The sequence below is a fragment of the Numida meleagris genome, chromosome 1 (genome assembly GCF_002078875.1).
Source record: "Numida meleagris isolate 19003 breed g44 Domestic line chromosome 1, NumMel1.0, whole genome shotgun sequence".
Classification (NCBI taxonomy): Eukaryota; Metazoa; Chordata; class Aves; order Galliformes; family Numididae; genus Numida; species Numida meleagris.
The window spans coordinates 133,201,941-133,225,263 of NC_034409.1; the positions used below are offsets into that span (position 1 = coordinate 133,201,941).

Consider the following 23,323-nt stretch of genomic DNA (forward strand, 5'->3'; position numbering starts at 1 on the left):
GTTGTGTTGGAGGAGCCTTCTGAAGGTCGTGTATCCAAACCTGCTTGGAGTGGGGCTAAGGCCGAAGCTGGAACCCTGCTGAGGTGAACTTTGAGACTCTGAGGCAGAAGGTCCCCTAATTTCTTGGAAGACGTTGCTGTGCCCAGCCAATCTTGTGGGGAACCCTTCTTCATCTCCAGACAGAACCTCCCTAATGAGAGTTCTTCTGGCCAGCTTTGGTTCACTCTGACTTGTTGGAGGGCCCCAAACCACATGTCATAGGCCAGGGGCCACCTTGCAAGTACCCAGTGGGTGGAAATTATCTGTCCCTCAGACTGCTGCCTGGGCTTTTGCTTGCATGCTCAGTTCTCCACGTGTGATTGTGTTTTCTCTTCGGAAGATGCAAGTTAAACTTGGTAGCGTAAAAGCGAAGGGAGCAATAACTGTAGTGGCTGAAATGCAATTTTTAGAACTGTTGAGTTTTTAATTGGGTTTAATTACTAATTCTTCTTTGTGTTGTGTTGGCTGGGCTTGTTTTCTTCCCTAGATAGTTTGGATGTTCTGCAGTTACACTGATTTTGTATCCATCGAGGAAAAAAAAAATATATAAATACAGATTCAATTTATACTGAATAGATGGATTAAACTGAAGTCATTCTGCCTTCTCTTCATAATCTCTTAAGAGATTTAGTAGAACGAAAACCAAATTGTCTAAAGATCTAACTTTAGTGCTAAAACTAAAATGTGTTGTTTGTTGTTTCAGATAGCTGTGTACGTAACTTTGTTGGAGAGTCCTGCTTTTCACTGCCTGGATCCTTTTAACAGTGTGCCAAAGGTGAGTGATTCAGGCCTTATTTTTGTATCTAAAAATAAGGAGTTAACTGGATGTATTGCCTGGTTGTGCTTTCATGTGGTGTGATAGTTGTAATTTTATTTAAACTGCTGGATCGCTTATTAAATAGCAGATCTTTTTCTTTCTGTGGTCTGAGACAAACCAGTTTTAGCTCTTGCTTGAAAAAGAAAAAAGATCAAGCTATTCACTAAGCACTGGATATTGCTGTAGCTGTTTTTTTTGGCTCCTATCTTCCATTTGCTACCTACTACTTTGGCTTGGGATGCTTTTATCCTAGAGCAGATGTAGATGAAGTATACTGGTATAGGAGATATGGAGGTGTAGTAGTAATTCATAACCTTTGGTTTAGCAGCCTCAGTGTTATTCTTTGATTTCTAAAAATGAAGTCATAATTTATTAAATAGTGAAGTGAAAGAAGGTTTGTATGCTTGTGGGCATCGGTTCTTTGTTTTATTTTTATTTTTTAATTTTTCAAAGTGTAGATCAGAATTGCATTCAGTATATAGAGTAACTTCCTGGGCTGTCTCTGAAGACTGAATTAACATTATGGAGCTGATGGTTTCTATTTTGTGGCAGATCTGCCCACATAGTTAGTATGTGTACCTTGTTGTCTTTTTTTGGTATCTTTTAATGAAATGAAACCTCATTACAACTATACAAAAAAAAAAAAAGGAAAAAGGCAGAACAGTGAATAAACTTTCAGCACTGTACTGGCAACAGCACAGACAGGGGAACTTTACCAGACAAATTTACTATTTCTTACTCAGGTTCTCTGTTTACAAATTAAAATAAAATCACCTTCTTCAGAATGAAGTTATGATGGCTAATTACTGACATTACATAGTCCTCAGATGGAAAGCAATGCGTGAAGTCCTCATGTGTCTTGATTTTGTGAGATCTGTCAAATGGTTGTTCAGTGAAGTGCTAGCAGACATTAAACAAATTAAGTCTAATGTCAATAAAATGCAGATTAATCAGTTAGAATTACGAGTGCAATCCAGTATTAAATTTAACACCTGTATTATTGAAAATGTTTTTGGAAATGATTGGGTTTTCTTCAAGGTAATAGAAAAGAAAATTCTGAAATGCTTTGTGATGGGTTGACTTTTGCACTACATTTTCAGATTAATTTATGTCTATCCACTATCAGAGATGCTTTTATAACTCTGGCCTTCCCAACAGATCAGAATGTGTAGCCTTGAACATTCTGTAATTATTTTTTGAGCAACAGTGAGGAGTCTTTTGTAATAAATTTTACGAGTAGAGTGGTTGGTTTTTGTTTTTTTTTTGTGCATGTAGGTAGCAGATAAAGTGAAAAAAAGCTTTTGAAATGGCTGTTGATGTAAATAGAAGACTAATACACAATCCCCAAAACAATTCTGATTCACTTAACTAGGAACCTAACCACAGTAAAATGATTCTAACTTTCCTACTGAAATTTCTGCTCAAAATTGAGCTTGTTAACTGTGGCCCAAGTTTTTTATTTGTTTCGAATGTGTAATATAGAACTGTTGTCTTTCTCTTGGCCTCTTTCATCATAGCTTTCACTTAAATTTTCTATTAAAAAATGAATAAAACAAAAGCCTCGTTGCTTTGTTTAAAGAAATAGGTTTTTGGAGTCTGGGCTTTAGAGTAATCTTAATTCAAGCTATTTCTGAGTCAAAAATGTTTTTTTTCTTTTATCCTTTAAAATGAAAACTTAAAAAAACAAACAAAAAACACCAGGAACACCCAAAGCAAACCTCTTTACAGCTGATAAAGGTTTTTATGTAGCTCCCAGACAGACAATAGCTTGCTAAGAGGAGGAGAGGAAGAACCTTTTCTGTCTTTGGACATCTTAATTGCTTCCCCTACCCTTTTAAGTGTCGGTATCCAGGATACTTGCTCTGTCCAGTCAGGCAACACTTTATTTCAGTAAGAAAATTAAATCTCATTTCTGTATTAATATTAAACATCTCTGTCCTTTGTATGCGCATGCATACCATTGTGCATGATTCTGATGGACTATATTCACTTCAGTAAAATTGATTCTGCAGAACACGGAGCATTCTAATGCCTTTCCAAAAAGGAAATTAATGCGTATGTGTAGATTCAGTAAAGCCTATACTTGAAATGCTTCATTGAATCAGAACGTAGTAAATATTTTGCTCTTTGAAGAGCAAATGCAGTTGGTAAACGTTCACAAATGACACTGAGAATGTTCTTTATACCTCACCAAACTGCAGACAATAGTGGGTCCTTACAGGATTTTGCTGAATCTGAGAACTGTGGCGTAACTTGTATGTGTTAAATGGTCATCTTTAATCTAACTGCACAGTTAGATTGTGAAAGCACTGGCTGCTTTCAGTTGTTTGCTTCTCTTTCTTTGTTTTTTTTTTTTTTTTTAAAAAAAAGAACTGTATGGAAAGGCACCTTTTTCGTTGTTGTTAAAACTTTGTTATTTCTGTAGTTACATTAGTATGAAGTTATAAAGTATAATATTCTGGCAATTTATTCCAGTCATTCAGTTGCTGCAAGCTTGAAGCTATCCTAAAAGCATTTAACTATTATAGAATGTGATGTTGTATTTTTATATAATTCTGTGATTTTGAACATGTTACTCATACACTTACAGTTTCTTTGTTAAAAAAGAAAATGCATCTTGTATTTCACAGTAAAATGCTCTGAAAAGTGGTTGCACTGTTAACATGTACCTTTTAGTGGTAATGTTTAGATAATTTGTTTTGGGAAATATTCTCTACTAGTATATCTTTTTTGAGAATAAGCTTACCTTCATACACCTTACTGGAATGCACTGTTTGGATATGCAGGGATACATCTGTACACACAAGGTAGATAGTCTGAAGAAATTAGAGGCAAGCAGATGAAGCTCAATTATCACAGTCTTTTTGTGCTCAGTAGATTTGCCAAACTGAAATCAGTTGTCGGTGGTTTCAGTATTAGGACACTTGGTGGAGAGCCTAGTCTGCAAAGGTATTCAGACAGCTGCTGTGCAAGTGCACACATGTTGCAAGGCAGGGGACTTGCTGGTAGCTTCTGAAAGAGCAGTCATCTTCATTTAAAGAGGTAAAAGCACCACGCTGATTTCAACCTGATGCAACTGTCTGCAATGCTGTATCAAAGTACTTGGTGTTTTTTTATGGCTCAGCATGTTTGCAGTTGTTAATGGATTTTTGAGGAGTTGAAAACCAAGGAGAATAGTTCCTATTCTTAATGCACCATATGAAGTGGTTTCATGGGAAGTTTTTGTTCTGGTAGTAATTAGATGAATGAAAAGTATGGACTGAGTAGATTTCTACATTCCTTTTCCCCAAAAAACAATCATGCATTTATGTAAGCCTTTGAATATAGCTTTTAATGTTACTTAAAATATTTACGGAAGTTCAGTATAGCGATCAATTCCATAGAACACTGCAGGTTATCTGAATATTAGAGAAGAATGCTTTCCATTCCGCTCTCCTGTCCACATAACCAGTAGTATACCTCCCAAATATTTTTATGTTAATATGGTGCATGATAGATTTCCACTGAATTAAATAATTTTTTAAACTTTTTCAGATTTTAACTAATTTGTTTCTCATTGTAATCAAATTGTAATTCTTTACATGAAAACACAAGCATGCTTTTCTTTACTAATAATATCAAAATAGATTAAGAATTGTTTGTCTCTAATTTTTTTCCCCCATTTTTCCCGACTGCGTCAGGTGCAACTTAGATTTGGTTTGTAGGTAGCAGCAGTTACGTATTACAGCCCACGAGTGACTTCGGTGGCTCACTTTAACTACTGTACATATGATTTCTGTGCCACAGAGAGCACTACCCAGCTTTCATCAATATGTGTAAACTCAGCTCAGTGAAAACAAAAAGATGACAGCATCTTACCTGGTGGAAGTAGTTTTGTGGTTTGGTACTCAGTATGGACGTTGGTTGTCTTTTCATCCAGCATGTCGGTTTTTCTGAGTCAAAAAAAGCTTTGCCTGCTGTAAAGAATCTAGCATATTACTTAGCTCATGAATATAGCTATGATTGAACTACATATTCTTTATACATATGAGTATATATCTAAATGTATATGTACAAATAAGCTAAGATTGAGCTAGTGGCTCTTTGTTTATGAACTGATAACAAAACACTCAGTGACCAAACTTTGTGTCTTGACCAGCACTATATGGAATGCCGCTGAACTAGTTGAACCCATATTTCCTGGGTTACTAAATGAACATATCCCTGCATTAAGCCAGATTCAGTTAGAAGACTGGAATACACACTGCTTTTCTGAGGGACAATTGATGTGGTTTAGAATATGATCTTGAGAATCTCTTGATGATAGTTAATGCAGTTAATCTGCATTAATGGAAGAGTATCCTGACATGCTGAGAAAACTTCATTAGGTAAGCGTTGCATATGGAGGCATGTTTCAGGGAGAGTCAGCTGGAGAACTTGGGATGTGTGGATTTTAAGCAACTCCTGTGCCAGTGGACTGTGCAGTGTGATAAAGCTGTATCAGCGCAGGGGCGGTTTAGTAATCCACTGCCCTCCTGGAGGAGGAAATAGATTAGCCAGGCAGCCGAGGCTGACGTTACCAAGTGCTCCAAGATCTAGCTACCCTAATAGCTCTGTCCTGCCCCAGGAAGGAGCTGCAGTTATCTTCTGCTTGCAAACTTTTCCTGAAGATGCCCTCCTTTCTGAGGGATACCAGGCTTGTTTCACAGCTCTGTACTCTGGGGGCTTGACTTGGGGCTTCACAGAATGAAGAATACAGGCCAGCATTGGCATTGGTCCTGGTTATAAAATCAGTTGCAGAATTGTTTCTCTATTTCCTAAATGCTGGAAGACAATTCTTCGGTTTTGAAGGTTCTGAGGGATCTTTAAATGATTCATTGTTTGTGTTACGATCAAGGTGAAAGTTAAGAGAATGCAGCTAAAACTGTTAATGCCCATGTTTTCAGTAGTGCTCTTAATATATTCCATATCAAAGTACATATCATTTGAATATTAAATGTATATGTTTTATTAACTGCATTATGATATTAAAAAACACTTCTACTTGATAAATGGCTCCTTTGGATGAATGGGAATTTGCAATTTGTGATCTTTTGTGTGTTGAAGAGGCATTCTTGATCACTGCTAAAATTGGTAGATTTTACAAAACAAAATATTTAAAAATCGCTGTCAAATTTGCTATGAAATTCTGTTTCTGATAACTTGCTTAATTAATCTTGGATTACAACTACTGTTGGCACCGTGGTGACAAAGCCTGAATTGTGCTAAGCAGAGAGAGGACTGAGGAAAATGAGCTTGTCCTGTTGTGTATTTTTTTTTAAGCCTGTAGTAATATGAGGCACAGAATTCCACACATACAGAAGTAAACCTTTTAAATTCATTTTTTCTCTCCCTGACCTTAAGTTTGTGAGTAATTTTAAGACGTCATAGTTCCTTGCAGTCCCTGGGATTTTACACTCCTTTCCTTTGTGCTCTTTCTCTCCACACCCTTTTGTTTCAGGGATGTGCTGGAGCTCTCATTTTATCCCTCCTTTATTTGGAGGCTGTTTCCTACATCAGCTGCACTTAGCTGTTCCCCATAGTAGAACCTATGTTCAACTCATTTGCTACCTGTTCTCCTACCCTTTTCTTTTCTCCTCATTTCTTTTACTTTATCCTGCTCTTGTTTTTGGACACAGCAGCTGCATGCTCTGTCCTCCCAGCAGGTCAGCTGCTGCTGTCTTTGTGACAGTTTCTTCTTAGCACTTCTTTTCCCTCCTGCCATTTGTTCCGCATCTTCCCACTAACTTTAACAAATTTACCTGTAGCCTGGTATTATTTTGTGGTGGGAAATACTGACATCTTACCTGACATGTTCCAAAATGCAAGCGGAGCTTTTGCCTCTGGTGCCCGTGGCTGCAGGAAGCGATGTTAGAGAGATCCTTTGCCTGAAGCAACCAGTCTCTGGGGGATCTGCATTTTCTGAAGAGGCTGATTTGGAATTCTCTATCTTGCACCAGAATCATTAATCTTTTTGTCTGTTGGTGCTTAGAATGTCCCCCGATAAGCTGGGTTGTTTCATACCATTAGTTCTCAAGATACCAGGTACTAACCCAAAAAATGCTGCTGAGGTACGAGTTACACCATGTTTACATTTGATTCCTGAATTTGTCTTTCAGGATTAAGCATGTAGAGTAAGTATTGGTTTTCATCTCTTAATTCTCCCTAAACACTGTTGAATGACATTTAATACCAGCCCTGAATTTATGTAAGATTTGGAAAGATCTGTTCCATCATGGCTGGAGAGCGTACTGCATTATGATGATAAAGATGGGGCATTTTGTAGGGTAAAGCATTTATCTCAAAACTAAAAGTTGTGTAAGATTTACTCAAATGTTTTCACTGGAACAAGTCTTTTATTTATTCTTACGTGTGTATGTATATGCGTATAATATACATATTTACATAATATATATGTACATATATTTATAAAACTGTTTTTTAAACAACTTTGTACGCAAGGTTTTGACAGTAGTGCTCTTCAGATCTTGAACCTTACCATCAGTGGAATAGTAGTAACTTATGTTCCCAAATGTTGGCCTATGCTCCAGGCACTCTTTGTATACACAGCTGCTCTGAGATACTTTCTGAAACGCAGGCAAATCGTGAGAGCTGTAAGTTGTACCCTTCTCCCATGTATTACCTTCACCATGTGGTAAAAATGGCAGGGGAGAGGTGGTGGTGGTCACATATGTGTGGTGGGCTTATGTCTGCTTGTGTGAGGAACAGCTGCTGCTATTGGGGGGGGAAAAAGTGGAAGTAGTGCTATCAGTGGGTTGCTGCAACCTGCTCTCTGGCTGTGGTTTAGGAAAAGTAGAGGAAGATGATGGCATTGAAGCAGGCTAGAGGCAGATTCTGTCCTGTAAGTGCTGGCTGGGCATCTCTGCCTCCTGAGTCTTGTCTTGACTCATTCTGTACAGTCCTTAAAAAAATAAGAGTAAAAACACAGAAGGCAACATTTGATGCAATGCACAGGGCTGCTTACCTTGTTGGACCTAAAACTTGTTTTCAGGATTGAAAGTTTTTGAACCTAAATGTATTACACAATGGAGGAGCAAGTATATGGCATCAACTAACACGTCTGTGCAAGAGCTGTTCCTCAGAGCTTAGTTTTCAACAAGGAACACAAGAACAAATAAACTAAAATGCTTGGTATTAGTTATTTAAAGCATTTATAGGCTCTTTGAACCAGGAAAGGATAACTTATTTTCCTATTCATCCTTAGTTTTGTCCAGAGATGTGGTGGATGCCTCATCCCTGGAGACTTCCAAGGCAAGGCTGTATCAGGTCCTGGGCCTGATCGAGCTGTGCATGTCCCTGTTCATTGCAGGGGGTTGGAACAGGTGACCTTTAAAGGTCCCTTCCAACTCTAAGGATTCAATGATTCTAGGTGGACAGGAGACGCATGTATCTTCTCTCCACCCACCTTTCTGTTCCACCACTTTGAGATAATTTATAAATTTTTATGTATTCCAAAGTATAAACTTCACACACTTAATACAGTATTTTTGGTGAACTACGTGATTATTTCTTGCCCCTCCTTTCAGCTGTTTATTCACAGTTTTAGTGTTAGCATATGAATTTTCTTGAAAAGCTAATCAGTGTGGCCCAGTGTAAATCTGATAACACTCTTGGCTTCTCTATAATGTCTGATACAGGTAATGAAGAAATGGCCTGCTTTTATTTTAATATTCCTTAAAACAGCTGTGGTGTTTTATTCTTGAATTTTGAATACTAGCAATACTAAGATACTACTGGAGTCTGTGAAGCACTGAATATTTTGTGTGGCTCCCAGCTTAAATTGTATATGGAACAATAGTCACTTTTTCTGAAACCAATATAAATTATTTTATTTGTATTCATCTAGAAGGACTGAAGTCTGTAGCTAAACTTCCGAATTTCAGACCTGTGTGATTTTGAACTTGTTTTTCTTTTATTTAATTTTGATTCCAGTACAGATACTAATTCCCACAGTCTCTCTTCATGTTTGGGAATTATTTGGCTCTACTATTTCTCTTTCACGTTTGTTGATGCATTTTATTGTTATCTAGTGGGAGGAAAGAAGAAAACGTGTCCATGAGTGAGGATAGAACAGCCCATCAATGTGAGAGTACATAACATTTTTAGATGAAAGGGAATGTGATGTAGCAGCCAAAGCCAAATGTTTAATTTTGAACTGATTTGCTTATTGCAGACAGATTTTGTTCAGAAAAGTGGGCTGTGGAGAAATTTCTGGCAGAATATAAAACAGTAGAAGGGGGTTTAGGGAAAAGATCACTTTTGTTGAAGCACTGGAGTTGAGAGTAGGAATAAAGGACAGTGAGAGTCCAGCATTGTCAGGCAGTCTTGATCTCTATTGAATATGTTTTTTTCTGAAAAAAAACAAACAAAAAAACTAGTCTTCTAATTACTTTTTCTTGGGTTTGGATAACAGTTTCTGTGGATAAAGTCAGGTTTACTTTCAGAAGCTTACTTTCTGGAGCTGCAGCTCTAGTGCAGTGGAAAATCATATTAGGGCTAACAGCCATGCAATGAGTTCCTCGCTTACTCTTATCTGGGTAAGCAGTGTTAAAACAGCTGAACTGCAAGGTAAGAGTTCAGAATAAAGTGCATCTCCTTAGTGTGCTTATGGAAATCTGTGTTCTGTGGACCGTGTTTTGCAGAAACACTTAAAAAAAAATAAATTAGAAAAGATAAAATCCTTGTTGTTCTCTGTCCCATTATGTGAACAGTGTTTCTTTTTGGTGTAGGCACGTACCCCTCCCCTTTGGGGAATTAACAGTGACTTCCTGCTGTAATCATGTGGTAGAGCATTCACATGTACTATTTTTTTCTGAAAGGAACTCACTCAAGCTGGAGGAAGATATGTAAGAAATATTTTGTTAAAATAAATGAATGTTGCCAACATGCAAGGCCGAGAGCACAGTCTTGTCTTAAATTTAAATGATTTTGAAGGTATGTAGGAGAGGTTGGCTTGAGGCCTGTTTTAGTGGGAAAGGTGAAGGTTTAGAGAGTTTCAACTGCATTTGTGTTTTGGGAGTGTTAAGAGGGGATCACAGTTTGACTCTCAGGAGTTTCTTAGATCAAAAGGGAATAGAAATTTTAAGGGCAAACTTGGGTGACCCTTTCTTGCCTGGGCTCCTGCTTTTTTAATTGTGTAGTATTAGCACAGCAGTCATTGATTTCACCAACAAGTGACTTGTGAGGCTGTTACACATCATAGAAGATGCTGGAAAATATCTTCAGTTTTGAATTGTGCCTCCTCTAGGTATATGTCCTATTGGGAAATTAAAATGACTGCTTTCTGAGTGACCATCTCCAGTGCGATTTTCATCAGGAAGATGCACAAATATATATAGGAGTAAATGTAATCTTTTCTAATGAAATCAAATGCTGCATCTTTCAAGCTGCCTCTTTGAGTACACACACAAGCACAAAGGCAAGAATGAAGATATCTTATATCTGGTGGTTATTTTTACCTGTAGCATTCAAAGACCCCACTTCTGGAAAGTGGCTTTCTGCTGAAGAAAACTCTCTCCTTGATTTTGTCAATAGGTGTTAGGGTTACCTTGAGTTCAGGTAAAATTCTGTGTGTAATTCTGTCCTAAGAGATTTTTAAACAGAGAAGCATTTGTACCCACTCACCTTTCTATGCTCGTGCACCTTCCTATGTAGAGTAAAAATTCTATTCCAAGTGACCTAGCAAATAAAAATCTGTAAGAGTAAGAATTTATTTGGTATTTGAAATAACAGCAAATTGGAAGGTTCATAGGAACGGAGTCCGAACAGGGCCTTTAAAGTGCTTAGTTCTCTGCGAACTAGAAAGTTAAAACAATTTTTAATATATGTCTTTTTCAGAATTTCCTGCTGTCGTGGTAAATTACATTTGTGAAGTGATGGATAAATTGCTGAGAAGTGTCAAGTGAACATTGTCTAGAAATAAATAGTGCCCTCTTTTTTTCCTTAAGCAGCCTTGATTGATGGGAATAAATGTATTTTTGAATTGAACAAGCGTCTCTTCCTCTTTAGTTTAAAAAATATATATATATATATAAAAGAATTTATGATTTTTCTGTTGGGGAACAGAAGGTCAACAGTTCAATTTTATTTTCAGCACTTTATAGACAGTTTAAAGTGAAATCCCTGGAAAAGTAGGTAGCAGTGTTTCAAGGGATTAGCTGTAAAGTGTAGCAATCTACCGTGATTCTGAGCTTTGTCCTTCTGTGTAAGATCAAGGTTATACTTCTTACGTTTGAGGACTGTTCTTTGTTTATACAGTGCATAAATGTACTAGCACTTCTAATGAAATATAACTCATACACACTGCTGAATGTTTGAGCTAGGGAAAGAGAAGATACAATGAAAACAGATTATTCAAACACTTCTTGAATCCTTCATGATATTCAAGAATGCCTCCTTTATAAAATTTCATGACGTTCACCATGTCATGAATGGCTGACTTTTAATTTCAAGGCAAAAAGGATGGCTAAAGTGAAAGTGAGACCATCAGTGAGTGAGTAGCAGTAAGCTTGCTTTGTTATTACGCAGAGCGCGTTTCATCCATCTATCATATAGATAATGCTACCTAAATGTCAACTTAGGGTGTTTGTTTTTCTGTGATTTTGTGTGTTGGGCTCTCCTCACTCTGCTTTTGTAAGAGCCTGTTGGTCAGTGTAAAACGGTTTGCCATTTTGTCTTGTCTATACACTTCACAGATGTTGTGTTCTTCCAGAATTTTCCCCTCTTCTATCTTGACTTTGGATTTCTTAAGCCTACCTATACATTTGGAGACATAAGTCTAGTGTGCTGGGAGGAATGGGGAGCTAACAGTCCAAGGAAACACCAACAGTCATTAAGCCTCTCCATATTTCTGACTTAGTTGAAACAGCCATGAAGCAACGCTGAGATCAGGCCATTCATTACTGCTGCTGTTTTAGAGGATAGGTGCTGTCTCAAATTGTTTCTTTCTTTTCCCCAGTTTTCTTCAGTGCAGTTGAGCTGGTTATTAGATCAGTGTCTTCTCTAAAAGTGCTTTTAAAAGAATTCAGGAAAAGCTGCTGCTTTTTTTTTTTTTCTGCTTCTGTTGCTGTATTTACCTAGGTGTGAGGCAGAACTTGGGGTTCTGGTTGGTTTACTCTGCAGCCAGAAAAGATCTCTCTTCTGCACCCGCCTTGTGCTGCTTACAGCTGAAAGGTCTGAAGATGTCTTCTCTGCAGGTTGTAGGTTTCACCTTTGCTACCCAGAATGTGGAAAAAAAAATGTTATTGATGACAATGCATGCGAAACAAAGTGTTCAGGTTCTCAACTAATCATGGAAAAAGTCACCACAGACCAGATCATCAGCAGTGGTTGCTTCTGTACAGAGCGTTTTGGGGAGCAGAGAAGATGGCCCCACAGCTCGCTGTGTCTGGGCCTCCCAGGAGGAGGTGCAGGACTGGGCTCTGAGGGCAGGTGGAGCGAGCTGAAGCAATGGGTAGGAAATGATGTTTGCTAGCTACCTGCTGTTGGAAGTACTTCATTATCAGATATGTGTTTTGTTTTTTCCTTTTGCAACAGACTAAGACCAGAGATAACTTAATCTCATTGTGCTTTCTGGTAAGTGTATAATCAGAGTGACAGGAAAAGATGCAATTATGTGTAGTCTTAAAGATACGGAGAAATACCTTCTTCTAAAAATACCGTCTGTGTTGGATGAAGCAGTAATAAAGCCATCTCACTACAAAATTGTCTCAGCATTTTCTGTCCTCTAGACAGTTGCCAGTATTATCTGTTAATCTTTGTCCTGATTTCCAAATGCATTAAAAATACAAGTAAATACAAATTTCTGAAGGAAAAAAAGGAGAGCAATAGAAAAATGCCAGGCTGAAATACGTTTTTGTTTGTTTGTTTGGTCTGGGGTTTGCTTGTTTTAAATCCGTGAAGGTTGTCCTTGGGCAATTTCTTAATAGTAATCCCATGTGTAGGAAAACACTTCAGACCAATTTTTATTGTTGTTTTTTTTTTTTTGCACTTTCTGTTCCAGCTTAGCTATGACCTGTGGGAATGCTTTCTCTATAACTTTTATTACTTTATTTTAAGCTGAGGTAAGTTATAAGGCTCTGAACTAGTGCTGCTAAACTTCAACATGCATTAATATAATACTAGCTTGCTTCTGCAGAATATCAACTTTTTATCCTTTGAAATTATAAATTTAAATCATCTGTCAGAAGCTAAAAATGAACACTGCCTTCTTGATAATAGGCATGCTGTTCCAGAAAGGGTATAGAAATATCTTTCTTTTTAAGGAAGACATCAAAAGATTTTTAAAAACTTAACTTCCTTAAACAGATGAATACTTATCATGTAAATAGGAAAGACAGTGTGTTTTAAAGAGTATCACATTGGTTATGCAATGTATCTTGAAATGCTGCAGACCAGGACATTTTGGCTCATAACAGTAGCACTAATTGGGGAAGAAAAAATCTGAAATTGTGAAGATAGTATGAAGGTTACAGCATGAAACTGAGTGAACGTCATGTACAATTAGGGCATTATTGCATATATTAATAGGAGGCTAGAACTAAAGCATGTGTTCATTGTTGCTGCAGCAGCCTGTAACATTACGGAGGATTATTCTACCATTAGAGAGGACGTCGGCTGAAGTAACAGTTTAATCTGCTGCTTTTTCAAAGAAATAGTAGCCATGTTATTCTTATCTAATAATGCATTCTGGAGACTTACTGTTGTGGAAGGACTGTTTCCTTTTCTTGTCGACACCAGCTTCTGACATTGTGTTCCTCAAACTGCGAAGCAGCGTTAATTTGAGAAGTGGGCAGCCATGGCTGTGAGGTGACTGTGGCCTACAAGAACAGACAGAGGAGACCAGGCATGAATGAGGGTTCCCCATCAATACCCTCCATGCTCCTTATCGGCCTTTCAGCCACCCCAGCAAACACTGGGTAACACCTTGGTGCTTGGGTGGGACCTGGAGGGCTGGAACTCAGCACAGTGGTGGCTGAGTCCATCAGAGGTATCGTTAGGGCCGTGAGCCATGTGCTTACATGATGTGTCCTTTGACATTAGAACTGCTCTCTTTCCTAAATAGTGAGTTCACTTATTAATGACGACTTGGATCCATCCCTGCTAACTTAATTTGAACAGGTTGATTCATGTGATAGCTTTCATGAAAATGTCAGGTGGGAAGCTTTTTACAAATATGTTTTTATGCAAGTTGTTATTTGAACATATGTGAGTTGATTTTTTTTTTTAAGGTAAAAGGCTGTATTGACTCCTTGGCAGGAAGGAACATTTTGTGTGTTTTTAGTTTGTATTTTTCTTCAGTCCTTTGCACATTTTTTTTTTTAAAGACTTCTAAACCACTTGTAAGTCAGAAAACAAGCTTAACTTTTGTGCTCTATTGGAGCTAAGCAGAAATTCGTTACCATCAAACTAGTCTTGAGGTTTCCTGTTTGCAGTTTTGTAACTCAAGATGTAAGACATTACAGTGTAGCTGCAGTTGTATTAGCAATTGAAATACCGGATATATTGTTGAGCTGAGAGAATCAAACAATAGTTAAAAGCTGTTAAAGGCATCCATTTGAAGAAACAAAAAACCAAAACCTCACAACATTGTGTCATTAAACATTAGAAGGCGATAAACAGAAGTGTTTGAGATGTGTGGGGGTAGGCTTCTTGATAGCATCAAGATAACATTACATAGTTGGTGTAGTTTTAAGTTACTGGTTGATTAAGACTAATCCTTCACTGGTTTTGAAGCTGTCTTCTATTTTAGTCAGAACTGTCATTGGAAAAAAGGAAAAAAGGAAAAAGTACACATAATGTCTTTAGAGTTGACCAGAAACGGACCTTTGATGTGCACAGGCCAAAGAATCTCAAATGTAATTAACCAGTCCACAAGGTTGTATCGCTCTCCCTCAAATATTTATCTGTAATTACTCTGTTTGTTGTCAAAGTGACTCAAGAGGAAACTGAGTGCTATTGTACCTGAGAGCAAGTGTCTCAGAACCAGCTAGAAGCATTCATGTTCTCTGCTGAGCTTTCCTGGGAGGTTGATCCTTGGATGTGCCACTCAGCTGGTGGTTAATTCCTTCCTCATGGATGTGGACTTTGGTAGATGCACAGACCTAAATCAAGAATTGAAACGAAAAATACATGTTAAAAAAAAAAATAGTCTATATCATCATGCGTATTTTCTTGGAAACCCTTTTATCAGTTCTTAACTGCTCAACCATAATCTGTTAGCAGGCTGTGTGTGTTGTTCTTGGTTCATTTTGGGTTGGTTTTTTTTGTGTGTGTGGTTTCTTGGGGGGTGTGTGGGGCGGGAGGGAGATTTCTTTGTCTCTCCATTATTTTTTCAGAGTTGCAGTTAGGCTGACTACTTACCAGTGTTACCAACGACATTCCATTTATGCTTTTGGATTAGTGGCAGAACTTCCTCATAGCTCCAATTTTTGCTCAGAGTTAATACTGAAAACTGTAAAAGCTTTGTGGGCAACTCTGCTATCTTAGGGTGCATTTGAAGATTAAGTGTTTAATTATACTTGTTATTTTTTCTACCCTAGTTAATGACAGAACAGAAAATAGTTGTCACTGTAAGATAATCCCGTAGTGCAGAAATAGATATTGAATATTTTTTCTTACAAGAGACTTAATGTATTTTATACATATTCTATTGCTAATGTTTAATTTATGCCAGACACACTTTAATAATGTTTTATAGTTCTTAATTAGCTTCTTTTGATACTTCAGTTTGCATTTCCTGACTTGTGCTTGTCACTATCAGGTTTTTCATTTAAAAAAAAAAAAAGAAGAAGAAAAAGAAAAGAATCGGAGGGGAAATGCAGCAATTCTCTAGTGCTCTTCACTTTTTTTTTTCCTTAATTTTAAACAGGATATCCTTTTAACCATATAATGCTTCTTTCATAAATGCAAAATTGTGAGAGTAGTTCAGGAAATAAAATGAAACATTCCTCCTTCACAGTTAATAACGAGTTTACATTTTTGTTCACGTTTATTCCTTGCAGTTTCCATTCATCATTGTTTTCAGCTTTTGAAAACTGACCTCCTTAATATCAGAATCAGCTTCTATTGTTTATGACTACATACAGTTTGCACACTAAGTTAGATAGTAATCACACTGTGCTATCACTTCTAGCTCAGTAGTCACTGCATCCTAATCAGGTTATTTTGAAGTACTCCAAAGTAATTGCCGCAGTTGCTTTTAAAAGTCAGCAATTCTAGGAAGTCCAGGTATGTGTTTTAGTTCTAATACCAGTACAGTGTACAGTGTTGAGTGTATATGTGTATGTGTGTGTGTATATATATATACATATATATCTTCTATTCTCAGTCTGAATCCCCCTTAAATTTTGGATGTACTTTTTGTTCTCATATAGTATGTGTTCAGATAGTATTCTAGGAACACTGTATCTGGATCCCAGTGAGATGTGTATGCATGTAAGAAATATATGTATGTATATGAGATTATTTATATACATATATTTACTACACATATTATTATGTGTGGTTATATGATAATACTTTCATTAAGTACATAGATTCATAAGCGTTCAAAAGCCTTCTATTCCTCAGTCTTTGATTTAAAAACATGAAAGGACATCTTTGGAGTGAAAGCTCAGCTTGAATACTCTCCCTTCGATAAATAGAACGCATCCATCAATTTTAAATTTCCAGTTGTGTCTGTTGTTCAGTGCTCACTGACAGTTCTTGAATTTAAAGCTTAACATTGAAGGTTGCTGAGCTGAGTTCTGATGCTCTGGTAGAACTGAGTCTTTATTGTGATTTCTGTTCTATCCTGTTGCAGATTTTTCTACTTAGGTGTCTGCTTGACACCTCAAAACGGCACAGCCAGATGATGAATCTTTGGTCGCTATCGTTATTTAGTTGAAACTTTCTTTAAAGGTGGAGATGGGAGGAGTATCCGTATTATAATTTCTGGTGTAGTGACCTCTTTCCAAATAAATACGTCCCCTGAGATCGATTGACACGTTATTTGCCATATTAAAGTGTTGAACTGCAGAAGCAGTTAGAAAAAGTGGCCTTTATGCGATCCACCACCATTTGTCTGAGCTCCAGCAAAGAGCCATTGTGACAGAGCATGGAAGGGCTTTTACCAGTTTCAACGGAGGGCTGGAACTTAGTATAAATTAAGCAAATTTGTGTACTCTTTTTAAAGTGATTTTCTTTTGTACATGTCAAAACTATTATTCCAAGTGCATTTAAAAATAATAGTAAAAACAAAAACAAAAAAAGACAACAACCATGCACAAACAACAATTAAAGCATCTGTAAGTGGAAACAAACCATCAGACCTGAAGCAGAAGCCAGGCTAGCATAGGTTGCGTTTTCATCAACAGAGAAGTTTGAGACCTTCAAGTGCATTTCAAATGAAGGGATCTAATAAGTTATTTCATTAATCACTGAATTCAGTGATCCCATTCACTCACTGTTAAAGTTGCCCTGATGGAAAAAGACTTTTTATTTTCCACAGCTGTGTTGCTGTAGAGGGCCAGATGCTGCCTGTTTGCTGTAGCCTGTGGAAAGTGAAGCAAGGGGACAGCAGGTGGCAGGGCATTCAGCAGCCCAGGCTGCAGAGCTCAAAGCCCAGTTTGATTTTTCAGGTTTGGTCTTAGGAGAAGTTGTTCAGCCCTCAGATCTTAAGAGAAAGCTCTTCTATTTCATTAGCTATCTTTTCATTCTCCCAAGAGAATTAACTAAATGTTGCATAGTAATTACATCTTATGTACATCAGTGTCACTTAAAAGGCTCCATATCAATTAAGTTATTACCTTTCTTTCAGTGTGTCTTAGGAATACATCCAATTCCAGAAGTCTGTTATGTGCACTGTCACCTCCTATTAATAGAATTTTTGCTTGTTCCCTTGGTGAGGGATTAAACTTCAGGCATTACTGTCAGTCATTTTTCAGCAACATTTCATTTTGCAAAATAAATGGTGAACAGGGAGAGCAAGTACTTTTCTTAGAGAGTCTTCAAAACTCAGCGTTGTTTCCTGCATGCACTGTCCACTCTAAGTGAGTCCTCAGCATGGCCCTGAGCCTTGCTCCTTGCAGGCAAGAGGAGTTGCTGCTTTGCTGCCTGTTAGGACAGGGCATTCAGCTGGTGGCACATGGAGCAGGTGTCAGCCTGCAGGAGAAGCTTCCAGATCAGAGGGTGTGCTGGAGGGGGTCTGTATCTATGGAAGAAACATGTTATCTCTTCCGGGAAAGAAATATTGCTTGCGTTGTTTTATCATAGGGTTAGCTAATGACCCTCACCTGTTCGAGCAGCCTTTCAGTGCAGTCTGATTCTAACTGACTTCCCTTGGCTGAGCTTTTGTTCACTGCCTTCCTAGCCTGGCACAATGCCCAGTTTTTCTCCCCAGAGGGTCTCTTTGTGTTAGGGCATTTGCATGTGGGCTTCTGGAGTAGTGCAGCTCCCACTGAAGGTAGGACTTGTCTCCTAACAGGGAATCATCAGCTGGATGGAGGAGGCAAAGTGGCTGAAACATCTGAGCTCAATCCAGTCCTTGCACACAGGTGTTCCTAGTATTGATGCATTTTTTCTGGAAAATGATTTTAAAAATTCGTATTTCGGAACAGAGTGAAAGTTTTGGTAGCTGTTGTTTCGTGCATGAATGAGAAATTCACTCTCAGTAAGTCATTTTTTCCCGTCTCCTTTCTTGTTTTCCCTCCCCCAGGCATGTATTTTGATGTAGCCAAAAGTTGCTCTTTTACTTCTAGCTAAATAACTCTTTCAAAATAAATTTCTTACACCCAGAGACGTTTTCCGTGACATTTACACTTCAAGTTTTGTCTCCATTTAAAGATCTGCAGCACTTTTAGAATCAGAAGACATTGTGCTCCTAGTGTTTCACTTTTGAGTTATCTTTGGTTTTATCTGTTAGTGGTTTTTCAGGTGAAGCATAGTGCAGATATTACCTCTCAAGTTAACTTCTGCCTCTGTGAAGCTTAGATACAGAAGGTAGTAGAAAGACGCCCTGGAACTTCCACAGTACTGATGGCATTAATGAAACTGCCATTACAGTGGAGTTGCTTGAGGTCACCCTAATAAAACCACTTATCATTCTAGTGCAGTACTTAAAATTGAGTTTTCTCCTGCAGAGCATTGATTTCAGTTTTGTTTTCACTTTCTCCTTACTTAACTTCTTACTTTCTTTTACTTAACTTCTAGCTATAATCTCTAGAAGAAAATATCGGGTTGGACGTTAGGAAAAATTTCTTCTCTGAAAGAATGGTCAGATGCTGGCACAGGCTGCCCAGGGAGGTGGTTGAGTCACTGTCCCCAGAGGTGTTTCAGAAACATTTGGATGTTGTACTAAGAGACATAGTTTAGTGGGGGAATATCGGTGGTAGGTGGAGAGTTGGACTAGATGATCTTATAGGTCTCTTCCAACCTTTGTGATTCTATGAAACACTACATATTTTCTGGAGAAATCAAGTTTAAACAGCCTAGGTTTTTGAAAATAACTAGCTTTTATTTTTGGACTCATTTGCAGCTGCGTTGCAGCTGCGTTGGGGGTTATAACTAAAGCTTGCCTGGTGGCACTCATGTTTCAGAGTGTAAACCTGAACCGTATATGTGTTTCCATCCAGTTGGAAGCATTACCATTTACCCATCATTTTTATTACTAGAGATGGTCTGGTATGATCTCCAAGGGACCTCGACTGGTAAACAAGCTTGGCTTTAACTTGTATAGCCTGTTAATATTCACACAGTAAAAGCATACAACTCTTGTGGTTTGTAACTGATTAGTTACAGCACTTTCGCGTGTACAATTCCGGTAGAACAAATCAGCTTACTGGCACTGCTAGCAATAAAGGAAATGCTTGCAGAAGGGAGGCTGAAATAAGTATATACCCCAAAGTTTGCATAGTTTTTTCAGAGCTTTTCCTTGGTGCTTTTCCAAGTGTGAGATACTCTCTATCTTATGTGTGGAGTAGGTTTGGTCTTCACTGTTAGAAATTCTGAACTTTTTGAGGAGGAATATGTAACAAGCTTGTGTGCTCTTAGAAGACATGGGTTTTCTTGATACTGGAGAGTCATGTTAAGATAGAGCCTACAGGATCTGCAGTATTTTTGGTTGTGCAGTCTAAAAGCAATATACTGAGGAAATTTTCGCAATCTGAATGCTTGTCAAATTTATAGGGAATGCTTGAGTGCTTTGGAAGATTGTAACAGTTTTTGTTCCTTATGTTTTCTGGAGATCTAGTAATGTCATTTCTTCTAATCCTTTGTTTGGCATGCTGCTGTGTGGCAGAAACATTTCAAAACTTAATTCTACAGCCCCCTTCCTGGAGAACAAATGTGTTCTTATTCACATACAAGGAAATGTTTGCTCTGCAAATGTCACAGGAAGAACTGTATTGTTACTTCATTCGAGGGGCTCCATGAAGGACTATAAGGAAGTAATTTTAAGAAGTTCATTCTTGATCCCTCACATTAAAAAAAAAAAAAAAAAGCAGCCAAAAAAACCCTCTGTACACATCTGTACAGCTTTAAGTGGACAGATGTTTAACTGCAGATGTATGGTACAATTTAACTCTTTATATAAAAGGAGTCTCCTCTTGTGTAGGAATGTTTGTGCTTTTGACATTAAGCAAAACCACAAATGCTGTATTGTATTGGGGTCTATATTAACATGCCACCTGAGAACTTTGGATCCCCTACATTTCTGCAAAAACTGTGTAACGCAAGGGTCTCCTGCTGACATGACATAATTTCTCATTCAAGGTGGCAATTTTATGTAACAACGGACTGGAATTGTGGAAATCAGGTAGCTTAGGGCTCCCTGTCCTGAGGGAATTTCCAAGGACCATGTAGTCGATGTCATCAGCCCTGACATATGTTAGTGTGTTTTTCTTCCTGTGCCTCTGTCCTTGCACAGCGCTTTGGGGAAAAACTTGACTCTTACTGCGAGGGACAATTCTTTTTTTTTTTCTTAGATTTAGAGGAATGAGAAAAGTTTAATAGTTCTCCATTATACCTAGCGTGTTATTTTTGATTAATAGCTTGTAATACATGTAGATAATTTTAACCTGTTTGTGTTGTGAAAACCTTTATAGAATTGGAAACTGCATGTAGTGACACTGTCAGCCAACTGATAGTGTCCTTTTTCTTCATGCTCTCCATATCCCCAGGAATAGTGAGAATTGACCATTTTACAATTGCTGGCATAAAATGAACCAATCTAAATTGAAGAGAGATTATATTGACAACACTGGCATCCAGAACACGCTTGTTTGCAATCTCCCCCTGGCAACATCAGCATATCGATTTGTAGGCTATCTGCCCATTTCATGTGAGTTGGAAAGCAGGGTGGTTTATTGGAGATAGCATTCGAAAGCTCGGGCTCTCCTACATCTTTGTCAGTGTCAGCCAGGATCGCTATTTTAGGGGGAGGAATTTTTTTAAAGGTATAATGACTTTTCTTGTAATACCAATTCTACCTGCATATATCGCAGGTGTTTCGAACTGTCAGAGTTCTGATTCTTCTTTGTTGCTCAAAACATCACAACTTTTTGAATTCATCTTGGGGCTGTCAGCCTTGTACACCTATATTCAAATTGAGTTTTCAGCTACTTTATGTTCCTCTGCATTTTCTCGTTGGAAATGGAGAAAGTGTGTGTGCTTACAAATTGCAGATGGAACCCTTTCTGAATGAAGTGGTATGTATAACTTGCATGCTGAACAGAACAATTTCTGAATGAGGTAATGGCGTTTTAAATCTCTGTCATGTCAACTGTTAGATGTCACGGTTTTCCATATGGTTCTGGACTGCTAAAAATGAGGCAGCGAAGTCAAATCATGCTCAGAAGATCATTGGATGCTAATAATTTGAAGTACTCTGGGATCTGTTTCTACTAAATTTTTGTTTATTGAGAAACTGCAACTTTGCCTTTTTTTTTTTAAACAAGTAGTCTGCTACACTGATTTCCAAATTCTCATTTCCTACTTTTTCCTGTACCTCCTCTCCCCCCCCCCAAAAAAAAGGAAACAAAACACAAAACACCAGCAGTAACTGAAAAACTTGAAGTGACTTCTCAGAAATTTTTCAAAGAATTTCTAGGAAAACAGAACTTAATGAGGAGTGGCTGAGGGAACTGGGGATGTTCAGGAGGAGGCTGAATCTCAGGCTCAGGGAACAGCTGAGGCTGGCAAGGCACTCTGGGTCCCTCTGGTCCCAAGGCCATGGCCAGGTGGTTGCTGGAGGTCCCCAGGGAGGAGACCTCACAGCCCCTGGGCAGCCTGTGCAGTGCTCTGTCACCCACACAGTGCAGAAGTGCTCCTGGTGTTCAGAAGGAACCTCCTGTGTGACTGTGCCCATGGCCTCTTGTCCTGGCACTGGGCACTGCTGAAATGAGCCTGGCTGTGTCCTCCCTTCAGGTTTTATAGACGTTGATGAGATCCTCCTGGGCTTTCTCTTCTCCAGGCTGAATAGGTCCGGCTCCCTCAGCTGACAAGGCTTGTCATCGATTCAGTTACACTACCAGGGACACCATCCCTGGAGGTGTTTAACAGACACGTGGACGTGGGACTCAGTAGGTCAGATTAATTGTTGAACTTGATAATCTTGAAGGTCTTTTTTCCCCCATGTGATTCTATGATTCTAATGTAGAGGATAAAATTAACTCTGTTTTGTTTGGCATTGTGATATACTAGAATGTCAGTGGTGCTGATATTACTCGCTGTTGTACTTGCTGGCTGTCATGGAGCTATGCTGTTTCTGGTAATCAGCTGATGTGTGGAAAAAAAAATGTGAAGGCATGCGGTTGTCTTCATGCAACTGACAAATAGCTTCTGAGAAGATAGCTCTTATTGTAGGGATAAGTAAAAAGGATTACTAGATCAGCACTGTGGAGAACTATAGTGAACGAGAAGAAATGGAAGGAGATCCAGGAAAATGCAATGGGTGCTATTCTCCACCCAGCACAGGACTGGGGTAAGCTGGTCTTGTCCTGGCAGCAAAGACAAAGCAAATGCTTCTTCTAAAACTGTGCTTGTGTGCTCCCCTTACAAAACGTTCTGCACCAAGGCTTACTGGAGCGGTACTCTCTTGACGGCAGAGATTTCCTCACTGTGTTACTGAGGCATTTTTAACTTCCTAGTGAAGATGGATAACTGTTTAAATGCAGAAAACTTACAAGTAATCTGTCTATATGCATGTGAGTATGGGATTTATGTATTAAGTATCATAATCAAGATGAAAGGAAATACTGCTATTTTTTTCTCAGATTAGAACTCAGAATGCTAACTTTGGTGTAGTTTTATAATGCTGTATGCAAACGCTAAATGGGTTTTGTAACTTCCACTGTGTTAATGTATATCTGAATAATATTTCATACACATTCAGGGGCAATCTTATAACTGGACTTTATTATCAAGATATTTTCATACTTTAGCGGCAGAAAA

The 23,323-nt window shown here is 38.2% G+C and overlaps 1 protein-coding gene across 1 annotated transcript in view; it reads left to right on the plus strand.

Annotated features, from left to right (window-relative positions):
- NCK2 (NCK adaptor protein 2) overlaps positions 144–23,323 on the plus strand; it is a 52,664-nt gene continuing 29,484 nt past the window's right edge. Inside the window, exon 1 of the mRNA XM_021414069.1 lies at positions 144–814. The gene's annotated coding sequence lies outside the window, so the exon portion shown is untranslated. The remainder of the gene's footprint in view (positions 815–23,323) is intronic.